This window comes from Miniopterus natalensis, chromosome 11 (assembly GCF_054644295.1).
Source record: "Miniopterus natalensis isolate mMinNat1 chromosome 11, mMinNat1.hap1, whole genome shotgun sequence".
NCBI classification, from domain to species: Eukaryota; Metazoa; Chordata; class Mammalia; order Chiroptera; family Miniopteridae; genus Miniopterus; species Miniopterus natalensis.
The window spans coordinates 9,901,189-9,911,716 of NC_142091.1; positions in this window are offsets into that span (position 1 = coordinate 9,901,189).

Here is a 10,528-nt window from a genome sequence, read left to right on the forward strand (position 1 = left end):
CGGGAAGGCAGACAGGACAAGGCCTGCTGGGGAAATGAAAACTCAGGGCCCCCCGGCGTGGAAATGAAAAAGAATTTCCAGGATCCCAGTGTGCCAAGGCCTGGGGATATTTTTTCCATTGCTTTTCAGAAAGGGAGTGGGAGGGAGAGAAAGAGAGAAACATGGATGTGAAAGAGACACATCGATGGTGGCCTCCTGACCTTGCCCCCAGGACCCTTCAGTCCTCGGGGCAATGATCTAAACACTGAGCAAACCGGCTAGGGCCACAATTAATTTTTAAAAAACACTGAAACATCAGGGTGTTAGATTTGTTTTTAAACTGTACAGTGTCTCTTGTATAGTTGCCACACAACTGAATGTGTCTTTAGATAGCCTGTCCTGGGGGGATTTTCAGTAGCCACTAGCCTTGCCTGGTACCTTATGGGGCTTGGAAATTGACATGGAAATTTAAAGCAGGTTCTTTTTGGTGCACAGCACAAATTTGCTATATATAGAGATGGTGATTTTTCATCTTCAGTTGTCTCTGATGCAGCTGATAAGAAATAATTGTTGCCCTAGCAACTGTGGTTCAGTTGCTTGGAGTGTCATCCCAACACCAAAAGGTCTGGGTTTGATTCCCTGTCGGGGCACACGCCTAGGTTGTGGGTTTGGTCCCCGGCTGGGACATGTACAAAAGGCAGCTGACTGATGTTACTCTCTGACATTGATGTTTCTCTCTCTCTCTCTTCCTCTCTGTATTCAGGTGAGGAAATGAAATTGAAATGAAATGAAATGAAATGAAATGAAATGAAATGAAATGAAATGAAATGAAATGAAATGAAATGAAATGAAATGAAATGAAATGAAATAATGAAAAAAATAAATAAAAATACAAAATAATTAATTGTCACTCTGGTAACTAAATACCACTCTAACTGGAAAAAAAAAAAAGCTGCAGCTGTTTTGTTGACATTCTGAATACTTGTAAGTAAAAACAATTTTTATTAGACAAGAACAAATAAATTAATTTAAGAAGTTAAAAAAAAAATGTTTTAAATTGAATTGGAAATATCTGTACAAATTTATGAATCTTTTTATTTTAAAATACACATATTTCCCAGCTCTATCTCTTGAAAAGGCATAGAAGTAATAATAGCGCATTAGCAATAATCACTCCTAGCACCCAGACTATGGTCTCTAAGACCCTTCCTCGCTGTAAGGAACCAAGGATCCTCGGAGAAAAACCTGATTACAGGACTAAGGCAGCAAAGATCTACAATGAGCCTGAGTACCTTGGTATGCCAGAAAGCAAGTTATCAGTGACAAATGAATCATGTCACAGGACACAAGAGCTAACAAAAAGTTCCCCTCAATGGCCATAGATGGAACAATTTCAGCATCAAAAAGACTAATGAATGCAGTTGACTGAAATACACAGAACATATAAAATCCGTGAGTTCGTAATTTACTAAAAAAACAAGCAAACATGCAAAACAAAAACCCTCATGAGTCATTAAATGGAGGTAACTAGGATACTAACTCCTTACTCTGGAAATTGGCAATTAAAGAGAAACATATGAATTTTTGTCTTCTACTAAACTATATTTCATAGAAACAAATAACTTTAATAGATGAAGTAATGTTCTTCCTTGGATAATAATTATAGTTAATGAATGGGAAGGAATAATAGAATTAGAAAATCACTGTTTAAATTTTTTAACTAAGTCAGAGATTGTCAGTGAATGAAAACAGAAGGAAAAGAGTTGATTGGGAACTTTATGGATGTCATACGCTTCACATCTGAATCCACTGATCAAGGTTAGCTCTACTAACAGCAGGACAACCTGTCATTAGGTGCCACATGATTTAACACAACGTCAAGTACACATCACCACTTACGACGTATTCTTGCAATACCTTTTTCCCTTGATAATGTCAACCAGTGACTCCCAAATCTCTTCAGATCTCCAGCCGAATACCAGCTTATACCAGACATCTCTATTTAGACTTGGCACACTTCAAATACGCTATGTTAGAAATTCAAAATAACATCATCTATCAATTTGTTGCCCTTTCCTATATTCCATTTCTTTTTAAAAAAATGTTTTTCTTGATTTTAGAGAGAGAGGAAAGGAGAGGGAGAGAGAGAAACATCAATCGTCTGCCTCCTGCAGACACCTTACTGGGGATCGAGTCCACAACCCAGGTATGCGCCCTGACCGTGAATAGAACCGGCGACCTTTAGGTACACGGGACGATTCTCAACCAACTGAGCCACACTGGCCAGGGCTCCAGTCTTCCATTTCTTGATCAGTGACATTAGCATCTGCCGAATTATCAAAGCCCATATATATATAAAGTTAATGGGCACCTACTCTGTGAGAGACACTATGTTAGCCAAGTTTAATAGACATGAACAAGGCAAAGACTACCACCCTCGGTCTAACGGAGAAGGCCAGGCAGGGAGACTTGGTGCAATGTGGTAAGAGGTACACTGGAAGGATGTGCAGCAAGTGGTGAAAACAGAAAAGCTCACTCTGGCTATGGTAGAGATACCATGACAAGCTCCGCAGAGGAAGGGCTCCCTGGGCTCCCTGTGAAGAATGACTGTGAGCCCGTCAAGAAGGACCGAGAGAGAGGAAGAGCAAGACGCACCCTCGGTCAGACGTCTCTGCAGGAAACGGCTAGATCTGAAAACCTTTAGAGACTGGGAGCACACTCAATGAGAGAAAATTAGGATTTATATGGATTTATATGCCATGCCAAGGAATTTGGACTTCATCCTACAAGCAACGGGCAGCGATTAAACATCTATACTGGAGGAAGTGATTCGATTTGCCTTTAGAAAGAGACACGTGGCAGGGCATTGAGAACCGCGGCCCAGGCGGTATAAGGGAAATAGCGTGGAGACTGAAGTAAGACCTCAATGCAAATTCCAGCTCCTTCATTTCGTAGCTCAGCGAATTTGGGGATTTAACTTCTGAACTTCAATTTCCTCAGTGTTAAATTCAAAGCATGAAATGGGGTGACGCGCAGTCCTAGTGCATGACTACATCCAGTAATTTCCCCCGGGGCAGCTCAATTAGGACCTTGCCAGGATACCTGTGAATTGAACACAAATAACTGAAAGGAGGATCCTAAGGGCCTAGAGGAGAAGAGGAGGTGGGGGGCAAAGGGGAAGAATGAACTCAGGTTATGGTCGTGAAGAGGTGGAGGCTCCTGCAGAGGGAGGAGCCTGGAATTCAGGGGTGAGGCCTGCCAGGAAGACGTTTTCGTTGGAAGTCATCGGTTGCAGATGGTGGTGAAAGGTGAGGAGACGGGATTTCCTCACACGGTGCAAATGCATGTCTTTCAGGCCGCTGTGCCGCTCCACATGCTGCTCCTTCTACCAGCAGGCACACCCGCCCTGCTTCCACCTGTCAACTCCTAGTCACTGTTCAAACCTCAGTCACACTTCATTTCTTCTGTGCTGCTTTCCCTAACTATCCCAGAAAGAATGTTTCCACAGTACTTCTGCCTTTATTCTATAATAAATAAAAAAATATTTTTAAAGTATCTATCACCTTTGATAGACTGTGAGCATCTTGAGGAAAGAGACTAATTTTCCCTTTCATTTCCAATAAGGATTTATATTGAAACATTTATGGGTTAAAGCTTTACAGCCTCTTTTTCTTTTTCTTTTCTTTTTTTAAATGTGTTTTTATTGATTTCAGAGAGGGGAAGGGAGAGGGAGAAGGAGAGATAGAAACATCAATGATGAGAGTCAGAGTCAATGATCGGCCCCCTCCTGCACGACTCCTACTGGAGATCAAGCTCACAACCCGGGCATGTGCCCTGACCGGGAATCAAACCCTGATCTCCTGGTTCACAGGTCACTGCTCAACCGCTGAGCTATGCAGGCTGAGCGCTTTACAGTCTCTTAAGAAAATTCTAGTATCTACTACCAGAATAAGTGCTAAATGGGTAAGAGCCAAAGACGACAGGACAACATATGACGCTGAAATGTACTATACACTAAATACTAATTCATTGGGCTCACTGAATTAATTCTTTTACTAAGTTAGAAAAAGAAGTTCTGTGTAAAGTATCTTTAGAAACCCATGTATAATTTTAAAAACAGGTATCAAATTTAACATTTGTCATGTAAAAGACTCACAAGTTGTGTGTAGCTATGCTTCCCAAGATTGTTAGCTCATTCCTGTCGCCTTGTCGGCAGCCTTGGTCACATGATGCCTGTACGCTCTGGTTTTGTACTTGGGGTTCCTGCTGAGGAGGAGATCTGGAAACTTCGTCTCTGTAATTAGTACACCTCCCATGGCTATTAGAAGAGTGGTTTATTCACAACAGATTGTAAAGTCCATCGCAATGTATGAAATTAACTAGAGAAATAGTTCTTTAAAACATGAATGTATAAATATTGAACATGTCATAGTAACTTCAAGAAATTAATTATAGTTCTTTCACATTATTTCCATTATTAGTGAGAATTAACTTATACTTGACCAATAGGGGCTAAGGTAAGTAAATTAACAAACTCTGAGTTATAAGCTTTACATTATCTTTTCCCCCAAAAAACATTTCCCTTAATTCCAAGCCCTCCCACAGATGAGTCATCAACACAGAGCAAAAGATATCTCAGAACAAGGGGATGGTCTCCCCAATCCTCACTTTCTCTCTCTCTCTCTCTTTCTCTCTCTCATTTTCAACAATTAAAAGTATAATTTCAAAATATACCTGTAAGATTTTTATAAAGAACAGGTTAAAACTCCATTCACACCAAAAAGTCACTTTTAGAGTTACCTCAAAAAATTAAAAATGGAACTGCCTTATGCCCCAGGGATTCCATTTCTGGAAATTTATCAGAAGAACACAAAACACCAATTCAAAAGAATATATGCACCCCCATGTTCATTGCAGCATTATTTGTAATAGGCAAGACTTAGAGGCAGCCCAAGTGTCCATCAGTAGATGAGCGGATAAAAAAGCTGTGGTGCATTTACACAATGGAATACTACTCAGCCATAAAAAAGAGGAAAATTTTACCCTTTGCAACAGCATGGATAGACCTAGGGAGCATTATGCTAAGTGAAATAAGCCAGTCAGAGAAAGACAAGTACCATATGATTTCATTCATATGTGGAATTTAATGAACAAACTGAACTACCAAGCAAAATAGAGACAGACTCATAGATAGAGAACAGGCAGACAGCTCTGGTGGGGGAACTGAGCAAACCAGAAAAAAGAAAGCAAGAACTCATGGACGTGGACAACAGTGTGGTGATTGCGGGGGGAGGGGTGGGTGGAGGTGGAAGAGCATAGAGGGGATAAATGGTGATGGAAAAAATGAAATTAAAATTTTAAAAGTCTCTTTTATATGCAGTGAAAACATTCCTTCAAGGCTTATTCTTTCATCTTCATCTGAGGCTGGCAGCTGGCAGCATCTTTTTTAAAGACAGGGGTTTTCTTCATTGAAATAATCCATGTGGCTCTTTGGCTACTGGAGTATTTTTTACAGCCTAAATGTATAAAACTCAGAGCGAGGACTCCACTGTTGCAGGGCTAATGTGCTGACCTAGTCCTTAAGTTTTCTGGTTTTCTGTACCTAAGCAGATCCTGGAGAGGCAAGATTGATGCTACAGAGCAGAGTCCTTCTTGCCTTGCTCCTGGTCTCAGAGCGTCCGTGTGCTGATCACAGCGCTTGGTAAAGGAAGAGGCGCCAATGTGAACATGAACACCAAATAGCTGGGAGCCACGTTCAGCCCAAAGGTTTGAAAGTGGAGTGTAAGAACGCTTGGGTTCCGTCATGGCATACTAACAGCCCATCTGGCCTCACCCGAGTCCAAGGCATTCGGGGACCTATACACCTTGTGAACCCCATCCCTGCCAAGGGTCACGCCCTAAACCACAGCCTGTGCTTCCTCCTGGCACTAAAGAGGACCAGCAAAGACAGAGCTGCAGGAGTAGGGCTACCAGGGGTGCAGCTGGGACCTCTTGTCAGGGCATGGCTTTCAAAGGCCCCTGCGTGGCCCTGCGTGCTGCTTTGGTGACAGTACCTTTCCTGTCCAAGATTCCTTCTCCCCACCTGTGGTTTCTCTGTTCTCCTCTTCCCCTCCATAGTGGTGAAGGTATGCTCCATGGAGACCCATGGCAGTGACTCAAGCACCACCCTGGAAACCATCTTATTCATCCGTGGTTCCTTAAACAGGCAAATAGTGGCATCCAACTACTATTTAAATATATACATATATATATTGGGTAGGGAAGGTTTTGTGAATTTATCTTTATTGGTGAAAGTATTACAGCCCTGCCAGTGTTGCTCAGTGGTTAAGCATTGACCTATGAACCAGGAGGTGAGGGCTCAATTCTCGGTCAGGGCACGTGCCCGGGTTTCGGGCTTGATTCCCAGTAGGGGTGCGCAAGAGGCAGCCGAGTCAATGATTCTCTCTCAGCATTGATGTTTCTATCTCTCTCTCCCTTCCTCTCTCTGAAATCAATAAAAACACTTTTTTAAAAAAGTGTTACAGATGTCCCCTTTTTTCCCCCATTGATCCCTTCTAGCCTGTATCTGTCCCCACCCCAGGCCTTCACCACACTATTGTCTGTGTCTATGCGTTATGTATATATTCATATAAGTTCTTTGATTAATTCCTCCCTACTCAGTCCCCCACCCCCACCTTCCCTCCAATATTCATCAGTCTGTTCCATGCTTCTATGTCTCTGGGTCTATTTTGTTCATCAGTTTATTTTGTTCATTAGATTCCACATATAAGTGAGATCCTGTGAAACTGAATCAGGGAGAATCAGAAAACCTGAATAGGCCAATAACAACTGATGAAATCAAAACAGCAATCAAAAAACTCCCAGCAAACAAAAGCCCTGGTCCTGACGGCTTCACAGGGGAGCTTTACCAAGCATTCTACTTCTAATTACAGCAGTCCCTGTAACACTTCCCGCACTCCTGGTTTCGTGGTGATAAACTCCTTTAGTCTTTTTCTGTCTGAAAAGCTCTTTATTTCACTATCTATTTTGAATGATAGCCTTGCTGGATACAGTAGCCTTGGTTTCAGATCCTTGTTTTCCGTTACCTTGAATACTTCACGCCACTCCCTTCTGGTCTGTAGAGTTTCTGATGAGAAGCCAGCTGACAGCCTTATGGGAGCTCCTTTGTAGGTAACAGATTGCTTTTCTCTTGCTATCTTTAAGATTCTCTCCTTGTCTTTAATTTTTGGCATTTTAATTATGATGTGTCTGGGTGTGGGTCTTTTTGGGTTCTTGCTTGGGACTCTCTGTGCCTCCCAAACTTGTATGACTTTTTCCTTCACCAGGATAGGGAAGTTTTCTGACATTATTTCTTCAAACAAATTCTCTATCCCTTGCTCACTTTCTTCACCTCCTGGCATTTCTATGATGCAAATATTGTTGCATTTCCTGTTGTCCAACAGCTCCCTAAAACTGTTCTGTTTTTTAATTGTTTTATCTTTTTGGATCTCTGATTGGGTGTTTTTTTCTACCTTATCTTCTAATTCACAGATCCAATCCTCAGCTTCCACTAATCTTCTGTTTATCCCTTCCAATGTATTCTTTATTTCTGCTATGTCATTCTTAATTTCCTTGTTTCCATTTCTTTTCTCATGCTGTTGAGCATCCTTGCAATTAGTATTCTGAACTCTATATCTGATAGATTGCTTATCTCCATTTCATTTAGCTCTTCTTCTGGAGAATTCTCTTGTTCTTTCATTTGAGACTTGTTTTGTCTTCCCATTTTGGCTGTCCATTTGGGTTTGTCTTTATGTATTAGGTAGATCTGCTAAGACTCCCAATCTTTCTGGAGGGTCTCTGGTGCAGGCCAATGTCACTCACTGTTTGTGACTGGCCTTGAATACCCTGTTTGGAGCTTTCAGTGATCCACAGCTTGTGGCTCCCTCTGTTGAGGCTGGGTACATTTAAAAAGGACCAAGATGTGCACCAAGGTCTGCTATTCCAAGCCCTGAGTCCAGAAGTAGATAGGGCAAGAAAGCACCCAGAGATCCACCTTTGCCTGCAGGCTGATTGTTATTTTTAGTCTCTTAATAAGCCTCAGGCTGTAGACCACAGCAAGGTGTAAACGCTCAGGGAGAGGCAAGAAGTTTTCCAACAGAGTGGGGCAATTGCTTCCCCCCCCCCCACAAAAGTTTCCTGGATGGTAAATGTCTGCCTCAGAAATATGTCCTCTGAAGTATGGGGAAATGACTTGGCATAGGAATCCAGATGGCTGCCCTCTGAGTTCTATCCCCAGAACTCTAGGTTCTCCTCACACTGCTCTAATCCATTCTGCCCTCCCTCTACTGGAGCCCAAGGTGAGTGGCTGCACACAAAGTTGTGTGTTGGCCCTTTAAGAGGATGCCTGCATTTCCAACCATCTCGCCCTGAAAGACAGAAACCTTGCTGCTTTTCACAGTCAGATGTTATGTGGGCCCCTTTCTCAGTTCTGGTGCTCTGAGCTAGGAAGCCCAACTTGGGGTTAGACCCCAGAGGTCTTAGTGGGAACCACCCACAGCTGAGATCTCCCTCTGGACATTCAGCTGCTGCCTGTGGGAGTATAGCCAGCCCTTTTGCACCACTGCTCCTCCTATCAGTCTCAATGAGGTCTCCACTTTAAGTCCTTGGTTATAAGAGTGCTCTCCAGCTAGTCTTCAGTTGATTATTTAGGATGGTTTCTCTATATTTTAGTTGTAATTCTAGTTTGGTCCTGGGAGAGTGTCAGTGTAGCTTCCACGTAATGTACTGCCGTCTTGGAATATCCCAAACAGCCCTTCGAGGAAGAGTGGGGGGCCTTAACTTGCTTCTCTGTCTCCACCATCAGTTGGACTGCCTCTCTTTCCCTGAGTAGTCCATATTGCCTAATGCCACCTCCACTGCCTCCTCTGTTGGCTTGGACATGCCCGCCACACCTTTGCTCTTTCCTTGCACTGACTGTGCTTGTGCACAGCAGGGAAGTTTTTTTAATTAAGAAATATCTAATATTCCCTCAGTTTGCTCACAGCTTTTTAACCTGAGAGACAGAAGTAAATGAGGTGGATAGAGTGAAACCTCCTTTCCATTAACTTGTTTCCTCAAATGTTAAATTTCTCAATTAGAGAGCTTACCTTGAATGCCCCTTACTACATCTAGTACAAGACAGATTCTAAAATGTTTGCTAAACAAATAGATAAATTGTTCAATACATTTTAAAGAAATATGGTTTTTGATATGCCTAAGAGGTGTATTTTTTTTAATGTCAGTCTCTTCCCCTTGTGACCCAGCTCAGTCTTAGAGGATGAGGGTGACCATGGAATGGAAAATTTTTCTCCAAATTATAGATACAAAATAGCTCAAGAGCTCCCTGAGATGCCCCATAGTATAGCTCTACCTGATGTGACAAAATCTAGGAGTTTCATGCTCAGCCTCTGTTCTACAACCTTAAGATTTTATTCACATTAAGTAACAACACCAGGCCCACCATACAACCACCACACACACACACATACACACACACACAAACAAAAACATTGTGGGGGTACTGTGGAATGATTAGATCACAATCTTGAGAGTCAGGTTGCCTGGGTCTGAATCTTGACCCTGGCAATTATTATTGCTACAGCCATAGGCAAATTTTTTAACAACTTCCTGCTTCATTTCGTAATCTATAAAATGAATAGAAGATTGGACCTACCTCTTAGAGCTGATTGTTTCCCCACATTCACTGAATAATTACATAGCTAAGACTTCATCTTCCCCCCAAATTTTTCTATTGCCCTGAAAGAATTTAGCTCCCATATCCAAACCAATTCAATCCTCAAGCCTTCTCGCGATTTTTCTTAGCACCAACAACCTTCACATCTAAGGTATTTGAACAACTCAGTTTGAGGGCCACACCTTGAACCCTGTTATCACCCAACTGACATCTCACACTTTCTCATCACAGCCTCTCTATCTTCTATATTTCTTATACTCTCGCTCTCATTACACCTCCCAGAAACCTTGATTTCGCCCACTAATTCAGGAAACAAAAATGTATCGAATGCCTTTTTTATCCCAGGCACTGTTTTCTTGATTTTTCCATTGTCATTCAATTTATAGCCTCAATTTTTGTTTCTTCCTGTAGTTAATTACTCAAACTTCTTTCTCCCTAAATCCTCAAATGCATTAAACACCTATTTTTTTTCTGTTTGAAGTCTCAGTTTCCTCAAAGGAAAGCAAATATTAATTCTCAATTTGTCCTCAATTTGTTTCATCTTTCTGAAGGTTAAAGAAGTAATAAGCAAAATCGTTTTACTAGATATCATATATTACTGGAGGTTAGAAGTTAATTTGTATTCTTACCTCATACCACATATCAAATAAATCTCAGAGTATTTGTAAATTCAACCTTTTTTAAGAAATCTAACTGTTACAACAAACTCAGGGAATATAGTCCTAATGAGCCCTTCTTTTAAAAATGTGAAAGACCAACTTCAGCTAAACAAGACATAAATGACAAAAGCTCTTTAAAACAGTGGTGACAATTACTGAATCCACTTAGCTATAGTAC